This window comes from Euprymna scolopes, chromosome 8 (assembly GCF_053919585.1).
Source record: "Euprymna scolopes isolate OS-2025 chromosome 8, ASM5391958v1, whole genome shotgun sequence".
Lineage (NCBI taxonomy): Eukaryota > Metazoa > Mollusca > Cephalopoda > Sepiida > Sepiolidae > Euprymna > Euprymna scolopes.
In genome coordinates this window covers 78,348,302-78,372,481 of record NC_136489.1, presented here as the reverse complement: position 1 = coordinate 78,372,481, position 24,180 = coordinate 78,348,302, and positions in this window count along the sequence as shown.

Here is a 24,180-nt window from a genome sequence, read left to right as displayed (position 1 = left end):
TTGTACATATATGTTGTTGTAAACCGTCTAGTTATTGGAATGACAGCTGATTTAATTTATCAATGAATAACGAGACACTTTGTTATAAAACAACTTGGTTTATTTAGTAAACATTCATATATACACAAAAACGGCGGTGGAGGTGGTGGTGGAAAAGGTGTGGGTTGTGAACGTTACAGACAGTTCCTCGTCGTCTGTCTCTTTTTCCGGCGTTTACTTTTGGTCTTACCTACGACCGAATTACGTGATCTCCAGGTCATCTCATTCCCGGGTTTCATTTTTGTCGGTCAGGATTTAAGTTCATTCGAATCTCGCTCCATACAACGGCCTGACCCATAGAACTACTTGCGTCATAGGACCAGGTCATCTAATTCCAGAGCTCCGTTTTTGTTGGCCTGGATTTTGAGTTCGTTCGCACCTTGCTTCACCATTTATTAGTTTTTCTTATAAAATTACAATCACAACAAATATGTATATATATATATATATATGTATATATATATATATATATATATATATATATATATATATATATATATATATGATGCTACGGTCCTAAATTTTTCCCGATTCCGATATAATTACCGATTCCCTTCTAAATTTCCGATTCCGATACGATTGCCGATTCTGATTTCGATTCCTTGAAAATCTATAAATATTTAATTAGAGATTTGTTGCGTTTTTTCTAAATTTTCAAATTATTACGTAAATTCCCGTGAAATTTTCGTGTATATTTTTATCAAATGTTTCCTTGTAATTGATGGACAATTTAATAACAAAAAAAATGTTGATTGTCATTTCAAAACAAATCTAAATTGTATCAGTGCGTCGTTAGTGCACAACATGCTACTTAAAAGTTTCCATACACCGTTGAAAATAGTCGACGACTGCTAGGAACCATGCCATAAGCCTTTCTGTAATCGATCCATGCTACGCTCAGATTTCTCTTCTTCTTCTTCTTCTTCTTCTTCTTCTTCTTCTTCTTCGCATCCTGCATTATTGCTTTATCGATTAGTAGTTGCCCTTTAGTACTTCACGAGCCTTTCGGGCACCCGTTTTGTTCGTCAGGAAAACACCATTACTCTCTAGATGTTCATAAATTTTCTCCACAAATATTCCAGTCAACAGTTTCCACATCAATGGCAGAGATGTAATTGGTCTATAATCATTGCCATCTGTTCCTTTTGCAGGATTCTTCCGAATCAGTGTTATTCTTCGCTTCACAAGCCAATCAGGGACATTTCACGACTCTGCAACCCTTTGCAGAGCAGCAGCTATAGGTGGATAAAAGCATGGAAACTGTTTAAACCAGAAGCCCATCACTCCATCTGGACCATGTGCCTTCAAGTTTGTCATCCTTCGTATGCCAGCCTTAACGTCATCGATGGTTATCTCAACGTTCTTTATCTGCTGCATTTCTGATAGCCTTTCTCTGACCTCTCCCAACCAGCTAGCTTTCTCATTATATTGCCTTCGATAGACCAAATCCCACTCCAGAACTTCCTTGCATCTTTTGCATTTGGAGTGTTATTATTTCCCGCCTGTTTACTACCATTTAATTCTTTAAACAGCTGAGACTGATTGTTCCGGAAAAGGTTGTTCTGTCGAAATGCAAAACTTTTTCCAACAAAGTTCCTAATTGTCATACCATCGGTGTGGACTTTCTCTTTCATCATTGTTAGAACCTTCATCGTTCCTTTTCCAAGCAATCTATACCTCCTTTTAAGCTCGTCCTTGACTTTCTCTCCTAGTTTAACTCCTTTTCTCATTTCCTCGATTCTACCAATGTCATTCCGCCACTGTTTAATAATTTCTGCAAGCCGCTTCTGCAAGCGTGGCCTTCTATCCTTCATTTCTCCCTTTTTCTTCTGTAATAAACCAAGAGGATTCGCAATAACGTATGACGCTGCATACAGAAGCCTGTTAAGTTCCGTAATCGATATGTTCTTTCTTATGATGGTGTTAATTACTCCTTGAATTATTGGTACGTTGTTTATTTACCTTCCGTCTGTCACTACTCTTCATACTTGGAATCTCTAAGAAGAACCTCTCTTAACTTCTGAAGTACTTAATTTTCTACAGAAGTCAAATTTCCAACTCCATCACCACTTCTCCATACATAATAATAATAATAATAATAATAATAATAATAATAATAATAATAATAATAATAATAATAATAATAATAATAATAACAACAACAAAATTGTAGATTAACACGTTCAGCTTAATCCCTATTCCAAAATGAAATATTACTTTTGTAAGTCATTACGTGTGAAACCCTTCAAAAACTTGAGGGAAATAAAAGCAATCATTGTCGTTTTTAGACTGGAAGATTAGTTTCTAAATTTAACGTAAACTAATCTGTAATTCTTTTTTAGGATGCCAGCACGCCAGGATGCCATGACGCCAGATTTCAATCAACCATTTTCATCGTCACAAAAAGTAAGTCAGTACGCCAAATTTCATTCGATCATAAAAACAATTTTTTTGAGAAAAACAAACTTAGTCGTACACATTTATCTAGCGAATTACATACGAACACCCTCATTAATCATTTTTAAATCCAACGGCGCAGCTAAAGTCGATGTTTTGCTTCTAAAATAAAAATACATTTTTGATAAATATGTGTGGCGTACCAGAAATACATGTCTTTCAACAGAATAAAAATGAATAGGTTTTATTTTTACAAATATCTTAATACACGTTGCTAGTCAATAAATGAAAAACCACTTTGCTTATTTGTAAATATCTCACTCATATTCTAAGACACCTAAAAAAGAAAAACGTGATTCTCCACTTTTGAACGTCTACGTGTAAACAGCTTGAAAAAATTAGTAGTAAAAATACAATCAATCACCAACATTAAGTTTCGTATATAAAGTTAACGCAAACTGATCACAGCTTGTTGATCAGACAATGTTTTAAGGACATGTAAGCAATTCAATTTATTTTAAATCTTGGGAGTATCAATATTCCAAATCCAACTTTAGTATAAAATATGTGATTGTGAAAAGTCATAAAAGACATGTGTAAAACCCCACTGGGTCACACTCGTCCAATCCTTGGTTCACAGGACCATACATGCAACCCAGGCGGCCTAGGGCTTTCACACGGGCAAGAAAATGCGCAAAAACACAGATGCCGGTGGCTACACTCTAGACTCTGCCTAGTTGTGGACCCTTAAAGGGTGACCAAATTTTGACTGGTCACTGGAAAATACCACCTAGCTGCTCATGGCACACCAAACCCGCATGATCCTAAGTCCGTGTGACAACATTTTTACCTTCCGCTGGCTGTTCGTCATTGGATGCTGCAGATTGGAGTTCCTCCTGCAAATACCCTGGTAAAAGGCTGGTCTATCTCATCCTTCGGCGCAGTCTAAACTGGTTGTGATATCGGTCCTGTAATAAACCGTTTTTCAAATCAACATTTCAAAAATAACTCTGAGATCATTTTTTTACAAACGAGAAAAATTGTTTACAAGATCTTCACGGGATATTTCGTACAAGAAAAACTGTTCTGTGGGTTCTTAACGGCATGGAGTGCATGTTATTACAATTTAGATTCTTTCAGACAGCTTCTTAGTCCAGAGCAAGAGCTTTGCAACTTATCATTTCTGGGAGGTTTTCTGAACCCTGGGCAAGAGCCCAAGGAGATGCGTGCCTCTCGAATGCCAGCAAGCAAAATTTACGTTTCCTTACGTCGAAATGCCCTTATCCACAACCATTGATATCGTTTCCATATCTTGAAAAGAAAATGTTTTTTTCTCATCCTCAATTATGAAAATTCAATTCTCCTCAGGGATAATATTCCAATCATTCTTTCAATAAAACAGATGCTATTTTTTCTGAATTTGTTTTTCTTGATGAGGTGTCACAAGCAATACAGCCCGGCATTGCCTCCGGTCCACAGATCTCATTAGGTATGCTCCTTTCCTACTATTAACCCAAAGTTTTGGTGGTAATACGAAAAAAAGCAGTTACATCTGATTTGATAGATTTGCTGATCTCATTTATAATTAGAAGTAAAAAAAATACTAAACTGCTTAAAAAAGTTATAATGTACCGGGATTGGGATGATTTAAAATTATATTATATGTACAACTGAACCCCTATTCAAAATTCTAAGTTAACATTCACGCACAATCGCCTAAAAAGTATAATCTTTTATGTTTGGGTATTTTAAATGTAAATAATTTTTTTTAAGTTAACAAACTTCTAAATGTTTGTTTTTATATATGCTATCCAAGGTTTAGACAAACTTGTGACGTATCATTTATATTTTTCACTTGCACCAAAATCAAACAAAATATAAGGACACCTGAAAGATTTTAGAGGATGTCGTAATCAGGCAACACCGATGTCAATCAAGGCCAAAAAGAAATGTTCAATCATTTTATTCTTTTGAAGTCTGTGAAGTCTCAAATAGTCATCATATAGCCGTTAATCAAATAGGTGCGACAAACCTTTAAAAATCTGTGATATTGAATAGCCAATCGAACTCTAAAATATTTACTTTGCTTACCACTGAGTAACTTGTCCATGGAAAACTCGTCCATTTTTGCTTGGTAGGAAACCTTGTCCATTATTGAATAAATATCGATTGAAAACGCATTTTATAACCGATCTTTAAGAAGATATAGTTTTTACAAGAGACTACACCTCCATAATATTTGAAACCTATTTTTACTTGTTTATCGTATTTTTTAGAAAGAAAAAAATCGATTTTTCTAAGTGCTCGTTTTCTACTTAGCTTCGTAAGTTTTTAGTGATTTAAATTATTTATAAGGTTTTATTTAGTAAATAAACAAGTAGTGTCGAGTTTTACTTTAGAACAAAAATAATGTCCGAAATTAGATGTGATTCTTTCATATCGGACATTATGTTAGTTCTAAAGTAACATTCGACAGTACTTGTTTTTAAATGAATAAACGCTTTAAAATACATTACACCACTAAAAACTTACAAAGCTAGAAAAATCGATGTCTTCTTTTTAAAAACAACAAAGTAAAATTATCTTAAAAATATTATGGCGGTGTAGTCTCTTTTAAAAAAACAATATATCATTCAAGAACGGTTATAAAATGTATTTTCAATCGATATCTCTTCAATAATGCACATGTTTTCCTTCCTAGGTTAAATGGACGAGTTTTCCATGGACGAGATTTTCGTATATTCTATCTTATAATTCGATAAATTTCTAAACGTTAATATTTTACGAATTTTTCCCAAGTTGGATTAATTTGTTATAAGATTTTTACATGTGACTTTCATTTTGGCAAAAAAAAAGTAAATATTAAATTAAATATTCAAATTTAACTGTGAACTCTGATGGGTAACGAATTGCCTTTTATCACACAAGTGCTAAATTAGTGCTAACATTTCAGCGGCTTTCCTAAGGCAATAAATGTAAGCCAAGTCTTGATTATTTACGTTGTTTGCCATAATTTACCAATAACATTACTAAATTAGACCCAGAAATCCTGGTTCTACGTCTCTAACTTTAATGATATGAATAAATATTCTTCTAATGAATAAATAAATGCCTGTGTTCGTTTCTTTATAATTGCCAGGAAATAAAAGAAACGAACCAGTTTTTAATCCAAAATGAGACTCGAATTTATCCGATTCTGATATCAATTCCGATACCTAAAAAAGTTCCGACTCCCGATTCCGATTAATTATTCCAACACTAATTGGTATACACGTATATATATATATATATATATATATATATATATATATATATATATATATGTGTATATACGTACACGCACGCATATATATTTGCATGTGGCTATATATATATATATATATATATATATATATATATACTTGCAGAGATACATGCATATAAAATGCCATGTGCAGCAATTTTTCGCTAGCCATATATATATATAAATATATATATATATTTATTATATATATATATATATATATATATATGTATATATTACCGTTTCATCTGCTTTCTTCAGGTTTTTACTAATTACCAGTCTGCTATATATATATATATATATATATATATATATATATATATATATATATATATATATATATATATATATATACACAAGTAGAAGTACCTGTCGTTGACTGGGTGCAAAAACAGCTTACTGAAAATGGACTGTGATTGATGAAAGTATGATAGGTTATTAAAAGGAGGGAGTTGTAAAGAGATAGGTTTTGGTACTCCAAAATTTTACCCTAAGCAAAATATGATGAAAGTAAAGATAATTTTCGCGAAAATATATTTTTTATATCAACATTGTTTCCATTCGTAGCCAAGAGTGGCCAACGAAATGATGTTTCTTTAGAAGGAGAAAATGTTATATATATAATAATATAAATATACAAGAAATAAATGTTACTATATTCAATAAAAGTTACTTTTATGGTAGAAAAGTTCATTGGTTTGTATTTTTAAGTAGTTTGTAAAAATCTTTTTTTTTAAATTCACGAACCGAAAATCAAAATGGCAGCAACTTTGAAATGGAGAGCCCCGTTTTCAATTTGGTGGAGGGGCACCTGAGAATTCTGTGTTAACAATTTAAGAGCGTTCCGTCAACGTAAGGAATATTTATAAACATATTTTAATGTTTTCCGTTATTTTGTGCTTGAGGAATATTCGATTACGGCATGTGTAGTTTATATATAAATTCATTTAAGTAGTTATCGCCTCAAATTTTGTTTTAATTTCGGTTCGCTGAAATTATTTCAATTAAAGAGCATTAAAAACTATTTCAAAACAAAAAAACATCAACTGAACTTTTATTGACTACGGTAACATTTATTTCTTGTATATTTATTTTTTCGGTTAGTCGTGTGTTGGCTTTTCTGCTAAACACTCTTAATGAATAATATTGACGATATATCGACAAACAAAGAAACAAAATCTGTTTTGAAAAATAATTAATCTTTACTTACTTTAGTAAAATAATCCGAAACAGCAAAATGGGATATTAAAACAGTAAACATGTAATTACTTTAGTTTTTAAAAGAAAAGAATCGATATGAATGTGATTAAGAAGAAAATGGCGCCCTTTTCAAGCAGAACAGCTTCGTTTCAGTTTTACAGTATTGAACGGTGTTGTATTGCGCCGTCAGATTCAGGGTTGTACTATTGTAATGTAAAAAACACACGCAGAAACGGTTGTAATCAACTGAATCCCTTTTAGTACACTGATAAAAAAACTTAAACAGATATGTAACTAAAATAAAAAGGTTATGTAAAATTTGTTTATAAAGACATATAATCACGTGAGCAGGATTTTTCCTTCTTTTGACACGATAACAAGTAATGTTCTTATTTTTATTACTTATCTATCTATCCATTTTCGAAAGAGTGCCACGTGCAAGTGGAGAAGGAAAAAACAGAATTATGCAAAATTTGTGTCCAGAATTGTCTAAAGTTCCGACTTTTTTGTGGCTTTCACTTTAATAAGAACGTGAATTTATGAGGTGTATTTATTCGACACAATATCATTCAACTAAAAAATAAATAAATAAAAGCTAACGTGAATTAAGTTAAGGTGTTATTGTGGACCCTCACCCCTTTAAAAAACCTTGTTAAACTTTGTGACATATTTACATTCTATGGAGGTCAGGCGCAAACGAACACCCAATAATTTTATTATACCATATTTATTCAAACTGAAACATAATTATGAAAGTATACTTACGTAAATAGATACGAAAAGACTTCGTTAAAATTTGTGCCATATTTCCATTGAGTACAGGCGCGAACGCAGACCCCACAATTGTATTATACCATCCCTATTAAAGTTGAATCATACTTGTCAAAGTATTCTTATGTACATCTATCTCAAAAACACTTGTAAACGTTTTTGTTTTTAATTTTTTTAATTTTTTTAATTATATTTTCACGCCAAACAAGGCATATTGCCACTTTGGTGTAGGGAGCTACTATCAGGGTCAACAACTACTGGGGTACTATGTAGGAATTTGGGTAGCAAGATGTTGGTTCACGTTGCACTTGAACTTCTGCACGTCAGTACTGTTGGAGAAGCGGGGACCTGGAAATGAATTCCAAAGTCTAGCGGTTCGGGGGAAGAAAATACTGGAGTAGAAAGATCTTTTACATCTAGGGACCTCTACAGTGTGGGGGTGGGATTTTGCAGCCTGTCGGGTCTGTCGAGGGTGTTCACCTCGTGGAGGCACAAGTACTTGCAGTTCGTCAGAGCATTCACCATTAAAATTTAAAATACTTGTAGAACAGGCAGAGGGATGCAACGTTTCATCGATGGGACAGAGGCTTAAGCTTAGATTTCAGTTCAGGCCCTATCAGATTTGCGACTCTCTTTTGAACCTTGGCAAGAAGCGAGAGACTAGTAGCCGACGCACCAGCGCAAATATGACAGCAATACTTCATACATGGGCGAATGGTTGCCTTATTTTTTATTTCCATACTTTGTGGGCCAGGCGCGAATGCAAACCCCGCAATTTTTATGAACCACAGTTTTGCCAGATCAAACATACCCATTCCTTATCTTATATACATCTTATATAATTATAGTTAATAAGTTTTTTTTTTAAATAGTAAACCATATAGGAGCCTATTCGATACCAGACAATCATACACACACACGGACGTTCAGCTTTATATATATATATATATATATATATATATATATATATATATACATATATGTTATTTTATTTCTTTCTATTTTTGTTTTAACAATACGTTTTGAATGAATACGAGAGCGCATTTTTACGTACATGCGAGTTGAAAATATGTTTCCCTTTGACCACTTTGGTACTTCCAAAAGGGGAGCGGAATAGATATTGTTTTTAAAAATGTAATTATCCACGTGAATTATTTTTTAAAAACAATACATATATATATATATATATATATATATATATATATATATATATATATATATATATATATATATATAAAGAGAGAGAGAGAGTCGGGGGAGAAAATATAGAAAATTACTAGATATACATTTATATGTAAGAGGAAAGACATTATTGATTCCATATAATATTTAAGTATGTAATGTATTTTTTCTGATATACAATAAAAAGGAAACTAATTTCATATACATGGGATATATCATATATATATATATATATATATATATGTGTGTGTGTGTGTGTGTGGGTGTATGTATGTATGTATGTATCAGTGCATGTATGCTTTAACATGTAGCCTGGATCATTTTAAAATTAGCAGATTTCTTACATAGAAAGATTATAACAATTAAAACCGCATATGACATATAATATGATTCTCACTTCCCATTTATTCAAATATTCGTATCAAACCTTATTATTTCATAATTTTCCTAATTAGATTTCACGAATAATGGCCTCCAAGCGTTTTCATGTCTTCTCACTTAATAGATTAGTTCAATTGTCACTTTATCTATAATGTATGTCATTATGTTATTTCTCTTTCTAATACGCTATTCAGCCTTTCTCATTTCTTATTTGCCTTTATTAAAACACATACGTGCGCTTATACTCCGATCTGAAAAATCAGTTATATGAAGTAAAATTTACGCATCGGTAAATCTGTCAGTTATGGCTACACTTATTCTTTCTGTCTCGTCTCGCTCATCTTATTTATCGTGTTTATTATCTTCCTATATTCTTCTGTTTGAATCATATTGAATCTTTCGATAGCTCGGATAATATCACCTGTGTGAACTACGTCTACAGGCGAATCGCAGTATTTTCTCAATTAGACTAGTTGAACCTGACCGTTGGTCTCTTAATGATTCTTCCGCTCAGCGTCTTTTGTGCCCTGCCATTGACTTATTCTTTAGTTCTTCCGCCAAGACGCATAACTCCTCCCTATGACGTTACCAGGCCAGATTAGCCAGTTCAGGTTCTACATCAGTCTTCCGTCATGAGTGGTCCTACATGATTAACGTAGACTATATCCTCGTTCTGCCAGGATTTAGGTCTGAAATGAATGTTATTTTCATTCGATGATATAGCCTGTTGAACTAATACTATACTGTTGTATCTTGCAGAATGAAATGATCACGGCACTCAATCAACGATGATGTATAGCAGGAGACTCATATTGGGACTTAAAACGTTTTCATGTAATACGGGAATGCATATAACTGATGGCCATGACAATTCTTATGGGAATACATTTATATATATTACATGAGCACGACTACGACTGTGACAAATCTTGGAGGTTTCATATTAATACGGACTGAGTGAAGCAAGTTCTTAATACAGAGGAGGGGAAATACATAATTTCGAAGGGTTACACAACGTTCATTATAAGATGATAAACTCAATTACCTTTCGTTCGAGATGAAGGATGGCACAAGACAACAGTTACAATATAGTTATAACTTCTTTATTCATCTAATCGACATGCCGATGACGTCAGGAATTCAGTTTGTATCTATATGGTCTAAATCCTCTATCCTTCGCCATTAAGGGACTCTTCTCTCCAACTATGTACACTCTTGGCTGATCAACTGAGTCTTACTGAATGACTCTGTCTGCGAGCCTATAGAATCCTATATTCAGAAATGTCCTTTGTCTATGACGTCAGAACTGTGTTTTAAAACGTGACTAAATTTTCGTGTGGTTTTATGTTTGTCCAACACACTTTTGACAAACACAAGGATCCTCAATTCTAATCTAACTTATTTTTAAACAATATAATTTAATTTGCATTGTTCATTCTTTTACTGACATATTTACTATTCAGATTTCTAAAAGAATTAACAATAGACTTGATTTCTAACATTCCATTTCTTAACTTTGCCTGAGAGTTCGATTCTAGGCTATCCTAATCTCATTTTGACTTATCTAGTATTCTTGTTATTTACATGGGAAGGGTACAACCTTCCTATAACAATTGGTGTTTGGAAAGGTTGGTTTAATGAAGAGAGTGGCGGCTTGAATTGGCAAGAATAATGTCCCCATTTATGCCCCGATTATGTTCCTATTTTTGTAACGACTGAAAGTATGTGTCAAAAGATACAGCGATATGTGTCTGGTTTTACTATCATGCGTGGAATTCCCTGTGATGTCATCAATAATATTACCCTATCTGTATGCAATTGGATCAAAATAGTTGCTTATGAAAATCAGGCATAATCATTATCCAAGTACGTACAAAAACCGAGAACACTCTGGAACTTCCTTTATGCGATAAGACTCCGACTACAGTAATCTCTAATAAAATAGGGGCAATTTTACTACTACCGAAAAAACTTATAGCTTGGAAAACGTATGTACCATATATGAAAACTTATGATCAGATTACTAGACACTATTTAACGTAGATTTTGCGCATATTTTCACTCGAGTTCTTCCGTTTTAATAAAAGTATATATCACTTCCTTCGAGAGTCATAATTCAAACTCATGTCTAAATTAACAGGGGTAGCAAAATTCCTCCCCTAATAATTTTATCTACACTGAGAAGGGCTCTACATTCCTCAAGCTTTAGCCAAATCGTCGTGTGTAATTGATTCTAAAAGGGATACATTGTGCAATAGTTTTTTCGTTTCCATTCATTAAAACAATGATCGCTTCCTCATGAAAGACCAGCTGTTTACATTCGTCGTCCGACTGCGTTTCTCGAAATAACAATTATCAATTTACGGTGATGTTCAAACGGTTGCAAAAGACCAGATGGCATCACTAATCCCACAAAATTATTTAGAATATTTCCTTACTGCTGGATCACAAGTCTAAAATGTTCGAAAATATTCACGTAGGCCGATATAAGCACATTCTCACAGAGGTAAACGCCGGATGAATTATTTCTCCATACGTTTTTGTTTTATATTTGGCATTTGTTTCAATGCGAGCATGTCAGAGTTTCATATATTTACGTTCATACCAATTTATTTTTGTGTTTTAGCAAACAAACAAAGTTTGGTTCAGTAACCGGACACGTTTTACACCAGCACAAAGTTTACACCTGGCACTGGTGCCGTATGCTTCTACTCTGTCTGTTCTTTCAATTAATTATTTACAATAGTTTAATTTCAATTATAGGAAAATAAATAAAACTGTCAGATGTGCTTATGTTTAAAACCTACTATGATTTCGAATTTCACTGTATTTATTATTATTATTATTATTATTATTATTATTATTATTATTATTATTATTATTATTATTAGTGTTGATGAAATTACATTTGTTATTAACTGTTTCCATCAGTATTCGGCAAGCATATTCCATCAATTCCGCTTTCAGTTGGTTACAATCGCTGCTCGATATGTTAATTTTTTTCCTATTCAAATGTGCTTTCTTGGGCTTATATTTATTTTACATTATTATTATTATTATTATTATTATTATTATTATTATTATTATTATTATTATTATTTTGAACACATATACAGTTGCATTTAATCGGAACATAGTAGCACAGTACAGCAATCACCACCTATTATATGAGGTGAGAATAACTACCTTAAAATAGCAATGCTTACAAGGGATGAAAGTGCCGACCACAGTATGACTGTCGCCGACATTTGAAGACTAACGATTTTCCCAGCAGTGTTCGCCAGTGCCCACTAGTGCCCACTAGTGCCATGATGTGACAGTAACGATTAACAAAAAAAAAACGCGCAAATAAACAAAATTATTTATTAATCCCTCAGCATATTTCGTGTAAGAATGAACATTCACTTTTTTCCAGTTTCTTATTAAAATATACTTTTTGTATTAATTATATTTAATAATCCTTTTTTACAAAGGCAAGAATTCTATTCAATTCAACACATAAGTAGAAATAAAGTCAGATTTATTGTGTAGTATTTACTAAAAACATGCGTGTGAATAGTTTCGAAAATGTTGGAATTGCGATTTAGCAGTAAGGAAATATTCGAAATTATTTTCTGGTCTTTTGTAACTCTTTATCACACATGCATGTGATATGATTTTTCGTCTCAACCACATGCTGCCGTTTTCCCTCTTTTTTCTCCATTGTGTTTCTGTCCCGTAAACGCATGCACACTTGCTTAATTTGTACATGTCCTAAGACGGCTTCTTCTGCTATCATACAGCTGCTGCTGATTTCCTTCGTTGCCGCTCTATTACAATGAGAGCCAACCTCTTTATTACAAACTGCCTTCTCTTTATTAATATCTAAATGCATTTTAGTAGTTAAATTTAAATGAAATTTGAATATATAGCCTCGTTTATTCTTTGGCCTTACACCAGACCCACAAACACTCAATTTCGTACACAATACCTCGCATCCAACAAAGAAATTTTTATAACTTAAGCGCACTTATTTTACGTTACATTTACTTAAACTTGAAAATTATATTTAGATATAGCCCGGCCTGTCCTTTACATTATTTGCAATATCGATCTTACCCAACTGGGTTCGATCAAACTATCTTTGCCCCTTCACAACAAATAAAAATATATATATATATTCAAACGCACTTACTTCTTGTAAATATTCAACTAAACTTGAAGTTTTTATCGAACTATACCTCGATTCATATTTTATTCTTTACATTTCGGTGCGCAAACACCGGGGTTAGATTACAGACTTCACTGTACCCGCACTCAAATATTTACTAAAACGCATTTTTACGTTAATATTAAACTAATCGCACATTAACTAATAGAAGGGGGTGTATGTTTTTTTCTAGCATGGAGTAGACATCAAATTTTCATTTTTCAGCACTTACTATGAATTTCTTGGCAACGCAGGACAACTGCTTAGCTTGTATATATATATATTTATATATATATATATATATATATATATATATATATAAACATATATATATGTATGTGTTTGTGTGTATGTTTATATATATATAGCATATATATACATGTTTGGCTGATATATATGTATATATATATATATATACGTCTCTCTTTCTCTCTCTCTCTCTCTCTCTATATATATATATATATATGCATGTATACGTATAGATATTATGGACATTGTATTCAATTTTCAATTTACATATTTCTCTTCATTTCCTACAATCTTCTCAGGTGTATTGGCAGGCGTGTGTATGCGGTTTGTAATAAATCAGCATATAAAGTGTAAAAGAATATACAGTTATTTATCTTACTATATCAATTCTATAACTTTAATATAGTCTTAAAGAGAAATTGCCTTACATTATTTACCTTTTTGTTTTACTATACGATGTAATACGTATAAGCCGAGTTATTTAACTTTAAATTTTAATGAGATTCTCATAAATATCTACGTTTTAATAATATTATCTTAATCTAAACTCATTAAAATGTATTTCTTAAAGTTGTCTCATAGACAATGTAAATTTTTCATTTTAAAGTGTTTTTTTTGTGTGTATTTTAAAGATTTAGTTTATTTATTTTTACCGCTTGTTTTCTTATCTTTCCGCTTACACGTGCCCGGGAACTGGAAATCTATCATGGAAACAAAACATGAAATCAATTGATAAATATACATGAGATAAATATAAATAGAAAAAAATCATTTTGCTTTTTCAGTTTGCATTATTTAAATTCCAGTTTTTTTTTCTTTCTTTGTATATATTCCCATGAGCATTTCAATTCCTATTCTCCATTTCTCATTTCTAAACACTTATAGCAATACGTCGTTAGCTTAGGGTTGATCAATCAATCTTAAAACTAAGAAGAAACTTTTCATCATCTTATATATATATATATATATATATATGTGGATGTATGTATGTTTGTATACACACATACATACATACATACATATATATAATATATATGTAGAGTGAGTGAAAGTAATCTACATAAGCATGTATATAAATAGATGTATATATACGCAATTGTTTAAATTACAATTTCCACACTTGAGCTTGATTTTAAAATAGAAAATTGTAAAACATTTTACAATTATCTGTTATTTTCCTCGTCTCAAAGTAAACATATAGTGGTTGGATGCGTGTGTTTGTGCATATGTGTGAGTTTTATGCATACATGTGATTGTGTATATGTGTTTGCTTTGTGTATTCGTGTGTGTTTTGTGTATGCGTGTGTTTATATATATGTGCGTGTTTTGTGTATGCGCGCGTGTATGTTTTGTGTATACGTGTGGTTGTGTATGTGTGTTTTGTTTTTCTGTGCCTTTGTGTATGTTCGTGTTTAGGTATGTGTATAATATTCCTAGTAGGAGTTTTCACAGATCATCATAATTGATCATTCACTAACAATAGGATGACCTCAGTACACTATTCGTTACCAATTTGTATTATGTCAGTAACAACTAGGGCCCAATATACAACATGATTTACGGTTACAGTGCCCACTGACATACGTGGTGTTTCTTCTATCTTTCACTTTCAATTTCATTGGGTTGATTAAGGTCTGTAATTGATGTGGATTGGTTTCTACATCCGATAATTTTCTGTATGATTTACCGCCTTTCATAATTATCCAAAGCTGTATAATCTTAGTTTTCCTTTAATTCCAATTTCTTCTAGACCTTTTAAGGTTTTCGGGTCTGTTATATATCCTCTTCTTCAGGTTATTGAGATTATATTGACTTTATTCGCGTAAAAAGACGTTCTTTCGCAAGACTCATACATCTTTTTTCTGTGCCCCTCGTTTTATTCTTCGGCCAGGAGGATAGAATCTACACTTAGGATGTTCATTCCGTCTTGTTATCTATTATGATGCCCGGTGCCCTTGATTAGATGAATTCATTTATCTTTATTTCCATGTCCCATATGATTTTTTTTTATTACGAAGCTGGGGAATGCCGTTTGGTTTGCGGCTGTCACTTACCTTACCTCCTGCTTATATGTGATTTTAATGTATTTAGTGTAAATGGGAAGATGTGGAGGCATTAATGGAGCTTGTCAGCATACAATTTGAAGACATAGGGATTAATAATGATGAAAATAATTGGTATGGAAATATATTCCTTTATAAAAGAGTTATGAAAAAATAAGTGAAGCAGGGTTTAAAATCTTGACGTGTTGATGAGTGTAGGTATCATGACAGCGAAATTAAAGAAAGTTTGAAAGGCGTATCTTAGAAGGGTGAAGCTTATTGTGTCGTCAAATTTGTACGGAAATCTGATACATGCGGTTATTGTATTGGCTGTCAGTAATTAGATGTGCGGTTCGCGAATTGTGAAATAGTCTGATACTAAGTTGCATAAGATGGTGCATTAATACAAGATTTTTTGCAATGTTTACTATACTCCATATTAGACGAAGCGTCACTAAGTTTTATCAAAAGAGAAATACGGTGGGAGAAAATTGCTGAAGGTGAAACATTGTTGGTGTTGAGGAGACGACCTTGAATAAGCTTTTGGCATGAGGTAAGGTGTAGAAGCTAAGGCAGGTGAAGTTGAAGTTGAAGTGGATGATAAAACTACTGAGTTGACTAGTAATAGCTGATTAATTAGCTGGGTAGGAAACTCACGCAATGTTATTCCTGGATGTAGAAGATGGAAGATGAGAGATCATAGTAATGACTTATGAGCAGGGTGCCTGTCCAAGAGCACTGAACCTTTGTGCAGTACAAGAGCAAACAAGGTTCAAGGAGAGTATATTGTTGCAGTATACCAGATGAATATTTCTCTGAGTAAAGAAGGTTCCTTGCAATAGATTAGCTCAGAAGAGGAAAAAGGCAAACCATAGAATTTTCAGGGACAAGGATACACCTGAGACAAATGAGAAGTGTGGCAATTATGTTCGAATGAGCTTGAGGATAAGGTGTATGCAATGAGTTAAAATCAAAGTAGTCGCAGTAGTAGTACGTGTGTTCGGTGTAATATAAAGTCGTCTGGATGTGTATTTTAACATGATATGAAATCGCTGATGTTCTGGCCAGTCTTCAATTGTCTGCAATTGTTAGTGTCACCAACAGTCTTAGGAGAACCCTTGGTTGTTTAAGCTACTGGTTTGGAACCTGGATGAGGGTAAGTTTCCTGAGGTATTATCCTATGCTGTTTAAGAAGTCGTTATCATACAAAATCCTAATTATATATATATATATATATATATATATATATATATATATATACATATATAAGTGAACGTGTCTGTCTATCGGTGTATCAGCGTGTTTGTGTACATTTCGCTACGCAATAACTCTGTCAATTTTTAATCTACAGACTCGAAATTTGATATACAGGATACTGAGATTTGGGAAAATCGATGTGATCAGTTTTGGCCAGGAATTTGGCGATTAAGGGGTAACAGATCAACGAATTGACCTTTGAGAACTCTTTTTCGGGTCTAAACAATTAAAATTTTAGATATAGGTTCCCTGGGCATGGATCTAACGTAATAACTTGATTTGAGCCCAAAACAATAAATTTCAAGGGGTCAAAATAGGAGACAAAGTTTTTAAAAATTGACAGTTTCTTTTTGATTTTTTTTCTTTTCACTCAGCATACACCCCCAAACACGCGGAACACGCCGGGCTGAAATGCTAGTATATATATATATATATATATATATATATATATATATATATATATATATATATATATATACTCACACTTCAGAATCTTTGCGTAAAATGTCTATATATCTATAAAAATGAACGTGTCTGTGTGTCTGTCTCTGTGTCTGTGTGCATTTCCCTACGCAATAACTCTGTCAATTTTTAGTCTACGGACTCGAAATTTGATATAAAGGGTACTGAGATTAAGGGAAATCTTTGTAATCCGTTTTCGGCCAGAAATGTGGCTGTTCAGGGGTCAAAGTTCAATGATTTGACCTTTGGGAACTCAACCAAACTCCTCAGACAATTTTGGGTATACAAACTTGTAATTTTAGATATATATTCCTTGGAAATGGGTATAACTTATGAACTTGATTTGAGCCCAAACCAATAACTTTTAAGGAGTCATAATAGGGGTCAAAGTTTAAAAAAATTGACCGCTTGTTTTTTTTTTTCTGCTGAACATACACCTCCAAATACCCGGGAACGCCGGACACCCATGCTAGTATAACAAAAAGTAAAGAATGTAGGTAAAATTCGCAGGAAAAAAAGCTAAACTTAACCTATCGCAGACTTAGAACCTACATAATCCTACTGCTAGAAAGTTTGTAATTAAAAAGAGAATTCAATTTTGTAAGGATGAAAAAATACGCCTAAACTAAAATTGTTTATTGAAAATAGACTTAGATAAGCGCATTTCTCGAAAGACTTCAATTATACAAGAGAACGTACTTATATAAGAATTAAAAAAAAGAAAACCTTAACCAAATTGCCTTTTTTAGAAATATATATCTATATCTATATATATATATATATATGTATATATATATATATAAATATATATATATATATATATATATATATATTTCGAACCCTTTTTCAATAAATACAGAAAATATGTTTGCTTTTTCGTAACAACTGCTTAATATTAATTCCTCGCTGATAGCGAAGGTTAGTTTTCACTAAAATGTGTGTGGCAAATGCCCTCTCTTATATCTGAGTATTCTCGGCACAACACCACTGGAGGTTACTTGGTGCTCGCTCTTGTCGAACTTTCATCATCCTTCACATTTTACGACACTTTGTGTGGAATTAGCTATGTAAATTTCATTTTATTAGCGATTGTAGGATATCTTAATTTTTTGTATTTTGCTATTATTATTATCATTATTATTATTATTATTATTATTATTATTATTATTATTATTGTTGTTGTTGTTGTTGTTGTTGTTGTTGTGGTTGCTGTTGTTTTTGTTGTTGGGCATATTGTTATTCTTGTTATTATTTTTGTCTTGTTCTAAGTATGATTTTCTTATTCAATTTTTCGTACAATTATACAAGTATATCCATGTCGTATTAATGAGATACTCTACCTTCCTATGCATGAGCCATTAAATTTCATTTTTTTTTTAACATTGCCTTAGTCTTAGAGTACTTCATAGGCTGAATCCTACACCGTTTTCAACTCTCTCTTTTTTTTCTTTATTCCTTGGTACTTTCTAACTTTATTTATTTCCAGCTTTTCCGTCTTGAATCTCGTCCTTGTAAATGTCTTTTGGGTTCAATATTATGTATTTATTTATTTATTTGTTTTACTTTTGCCTTGATAATTTATTAGTATTTTTCGCTTTATTAATCGTATTTTTATTTTCTTTTGTTTTCGTCAATTTCATCATAATTTCTTATTTTTTGTCAGTTAATCATAGTTTGTCTATGAATTAACTTGTTTGTGTCAATAATCATGTCTACATTTTTCGTTCCTGCTTTCTTTATGTTTTCTAGCGTAGTTCCTTTGCGTTTCACTTTAAACTGATATTTATTTTGCTATTTCTGTTATATTTTCTTGAGATTTCTAATATGCCGCATTTTTCTTTATTTCATTAACGGTATCTAATTATTTATGTTACTCTTTCTATTGCATTTATGTTCTCATTGTTGTCTTCCCCTTTTTATCCCTCTCTTTTTGCCTCTCTCTCTCTCTCTCTCGATATATATATATATATATATATATATATATATATATATATATATATATATATATATATATATAAACACATATATATCCATACACACACAAACACACGCACACACATTTATTTATTTACTTATTATTCAAATTTCTTCCGCTATCATTCTCTTTTTATTTCATTTATTATTTTTTTTTTACATGTTTTAATTTAATGTATATTTATCCTCCATTTTTCCTTTTAGCCTTTTTTGTTTTTTTTTATTAAAAAAAAATCCTGTTTTTCATTCATCAATCATTGTTTCATTTTCGTTATTTCTAAGTTTCCTTTATATTTCTCCCATTCAGATTCACCCAGTCTATTTTTAGCTGCATAACCGATTGCAACGGCTTGTCCGCTAACAACCCCTTTTCATTATATTTTTAAAAAGATATTTAAAATAAATTTAATTTTCGGCTTCATTATAATAGTTTGACATCTTCTATGGCTATGTGTGACTCTTACGCTGATCACAGTAGTAGGTGTTGTGCTTGTAAAAATGGTTGGGGGAGAATATTTTCTTTTACATCAGTCATATAAATTCTCGTTTTATGATGCTCAGTCCTAAACTATCTCCAGCGATATCGATAAAATTAATGTGCTTCTCACGAATGTTTACCCCATCTCCCAATTTTGCGTTTTATCTCCTCTTTCTATCCTTTATTACTGTAATCATGATTTCGGAATGAGCTAATGTCACCATAAATAAGTAAACAAACAAATGTAAAGAAACAACGTAAGATATGTTTTACGACATTTACTACTTACACATAAAGAAACCCTTCATGAGAAACCATTAAGTAAAACCTTAACATAAATATAAGATTACTTAAAAAGAATAAAATAAGGAATGAAACAAAATAAATATATAAGGGCATAAAAATACTTGAATGAAACAGTATATATATTAGGACCATTTTTACAAGAATATAACCACATATCAAAGCCCAGAGCCCACTCGAGGATAAAGATTAATGAATGTAAGATGATAATGTAATAAGCGTTGATAGTGCAAGTTAGGTAGAATCGGATTATTTACGGGGCTGATTCAGTGGCATTGCATCCGATTTTGCCGCCAGGGGTGGTCGTAAAATTGCCTCCCCCGCTGGTATATAATTCCTTTCTTTGTGCCCCCACCGCTGGAATATAATTAGCTGTCAAATGTCATTGTTCGAACTCTGTCACAATGTTGTCAAACATTGCTACTCCAAGAACTCGACACTTTGCTGTTTAAATGTCTACTGAAAATTATACACTGCTGAAAGCCCGTACTACGTTGCGAAAACTTGCTTTCCCACCATCCAAATAAAAACTGCCAGAGTCTCTGAATATTAAGTCTTTTTATTTAAAAGCCGAAACTTTCATTTGCATATCAGGTGACAAGATCACAACCATATAAATTTTTTTTCTTTTGTCTACCACCGAAGACTACAGGTTGTATAAAAAGGTTTGTACTAATTTTTAAAAGCATTTAATCACGAAATAAATTATGTGAGGCGAAAATGGTGGGAACGCAGACTTACCGTTTAGACGGCCTCGGTGTGCGCTTTGCCGACGCAGCGTCATGATGCTGCAGGGTCCAAGAAAGCCCCTGCGGCCTTATATTTTGCACAAACGGCAAACGAGGTCGTCCTTCTCCAGCGAGTCAACCACCGAAGGGACCCGTCAAACTCTGGTATCAGCTTCAGGTCGAATCTGTCCATGTTAAAAAATGTACGACAAGATAGCTTGTTGTTGCAAAGAAAAGTAAGAATAACCAAAACCTCAGTTCACTTGCAACGTAATCCCCCATTGAGGAGCGTTCGAACTATGCTGAGGTAGCTTTTCTATTCCCGGGTGACGCCAGATACATCAAGGATTTAAGATAGAGAAGATAAATATACATATTTTATTTCATGTCAGAATAGATATTGTTTGGAAACCAGAGAAATATTTTTACGGCTAAAAGTTGACGACAGGAAATTTCACTTAGAACCTTGTCTGGCCTTAAATGAACCCAGGGACGGATGTCAGAATTGACATCTCTCCTTGAAAATGGTAGGAGAATTTCAGGTGTGTGAGAATGGTGGCAACCCAGGGACCTGGGGCTTAGGATTTCGTGGGGATTTCGTGGTGAAACCTTATTGGCTGGGGAGAATTACTACCTCATCCACACACCTTACTATATATACGACTGTCGGGCGAAAATTAGAGAGAATTTCAGATCAGAGTAGAGCAAAGTAGAGTTAAGTCGCAGAGTAGAGCTGAGACGTGACCCCTCCCTACCTAATCCATCCGTCGGTCGCTGTCTGTGAAGAGAGTTGAGAATTTGAAAGGAACTTACAAAATGTGAATGAGAATTGTAAAAACATTTTGTACATAATTTTATGATAATTAAGCATTGTAGACTACAATCGTTTGTCTTTCTTCCTGCCTGCCGCTTCGATATTCGCTTCATGTAAGAGCCTCAGAGAAGTGTAGACGACACGTGCCGAGAATCCAGAGAAATAAGAGGCCTTAACCACCTCCTCGAGGGATGCGTTACACACTGCAGCAACGTCGTCCGTCGGTATGGTGCTGAAACCCGGGATTAAACCAGGGACTTTTAGATGTGACTAGCGGGAATAGAATTATTGCGAGAAACCACAGGATGTCAAGACGATCGCAGCTAGGAAGGTTTGTACGGTGCCTGAGGCCGTCTATTAGTATAACTGTTAGAGAATGGGTCGAGAGAGAATGGATAGAGAGAGAGAGAGAGAGAGAGAGAGAGAGAGAGATGTGTGTAAATTATATTGTAGACACGTTGACCGGACATCAGGATCAGCTGATCGGATTGCGTGTGAGTCACGTGATCAGGTTAGCTGAATCGAAGACATTGAGTTTGGAAGTAGAAGGCGACAGACGGCTTCACAGTCGTCTCCTCCCCTTCACTGGGGGCGCTGACGTGTGTAGAAATTAGACCAACAGAAACCACGCAGGCCAGAGATTCACTTTCCCTCCTTCTCCGAGACATCTGGAAAGTGAAATAAACTATAACACTAATTCATCGTTTTGGAGTGATTGAATCTTCTCCAAACAGGTACCAGTCTCCCTCCAAGACACGAGATGAATCCAGATAGACCAACATCCACGACGCAGAAGGTATGTTGAAAAATGCATTCACCGCACACACACACACACAACGGAATATGAACATATCAATTAATAGACTAGCAACTAGACGATCACACACGATCCTCTTTATGATACAACAACACATCATAACGTCACGTACGACATTTCACCCTCTACCGCACCAGCCGAAGCACTGCACAGGTACCACGTCAGAGTGAGAGGCATGGAGATCAGACCACTGCCCGAGCCGAAGAGAGAGAGAGAGAGTATCAAAGAGGAGGATGTCGTCTTGGTTAAGAACATCCGCGGCAAGTGCACCATCAAGGATCTTCGATCGACATCAGAAGTGCAGCCGCCACTCGGTTATAAGAGCGAAACTGGATCCGAGACCAGTAAGCCATCATCCAAGATGGCGCCTGCGGCCTTACATGAAAATGCAGTCTTACAGAATCTCATGTGCTCTCGCTCACATATACAAATTTTGAGGACTGTCTTTTTAAAAACACAGGCCATTGGAGAAGACGGGACAGATGTGAAAACGAGTCTACGGAGAGTACCGACGGACGACGCTGCGGCAGTGAGCTGAGGTTTTGCATATTCCTTTTTTTTGCAAAAACATTATGTTATCGCGTATAATATTGAGTAGTTTAAAAAAGGGGTCTATAGTTTTAAAAGATTAAGCTTCATATTTGTGCCATCTAAACTAATGAGACATAACATGAACATGAAAACATAATGCTGAGAACGGCAATAAAGTTCTTTTCAGACGGAGGAATATGGGTTCAAAAACGTAGCCATTAAAATAGCTAGTAACATATTGTCTTTGTTCTTTAAAAGGTTTTCCTTGGGGAAATAAATTACAATGTGTAATTTGATTATAAAAGTATTCCCGTTCATTATACAGCACACGATTGACAAGGCGATTTTTATATTGTAAATATCGGATAAGTGAACTTGTTTTTAATAATTATTTTTTATGTTCTTCACAGACACGCTGTTGGGCAAGGTTAGAAAGGTTTAATTAATAAAATGTGAGAGCGAAGTATAAACAGGGACAGAGCGAAGACTTACATAAACAGATAAGGAAATAATGCGTAAACTAAGAATAAATAATGCGTAAACTAAGCTAATAAAAACACGTATAAGCTATTTTTATAACGTAAAATGAGTAAGCATTTAGGTATTTCACACTAATATGTAACTTATTTAGAAATCAAATGTTCACTTTTATAATTTTATTAACTTTAAAGTAGGGTTGAGTTATATTAATCCAGTAGTGATTTCGGTATTTCAACTCCCCTTAAAAGTAAAGAAGTTTATCGGTGACTCCATAAGCGCTGGTTATTTTTCTTATAGAATGCATAGTAGAATTTTTTTAGCGGCGTTTATTAAACATTGATTCACCAGTAAAGTACACGCTTAGCTATTTCACGATTGATGCTGATGATCAATTTCTGTCAGATGCGGCATTTGTAGTTTTTGTATGTTATTCAGTAAAGTACAACAAACATTTTAGTGTCTAGTTTGTTTATGTCCCTTTGTGGCCAGTCAACAATATCAAAGTTGGTTAAAGGAACTTACCTTGCTTTTTTATTATCTTCGTTTTACAGATCTTACACAGTCTATATATTCATTGCTAATTTTTTCTCATCTTTGATTTTG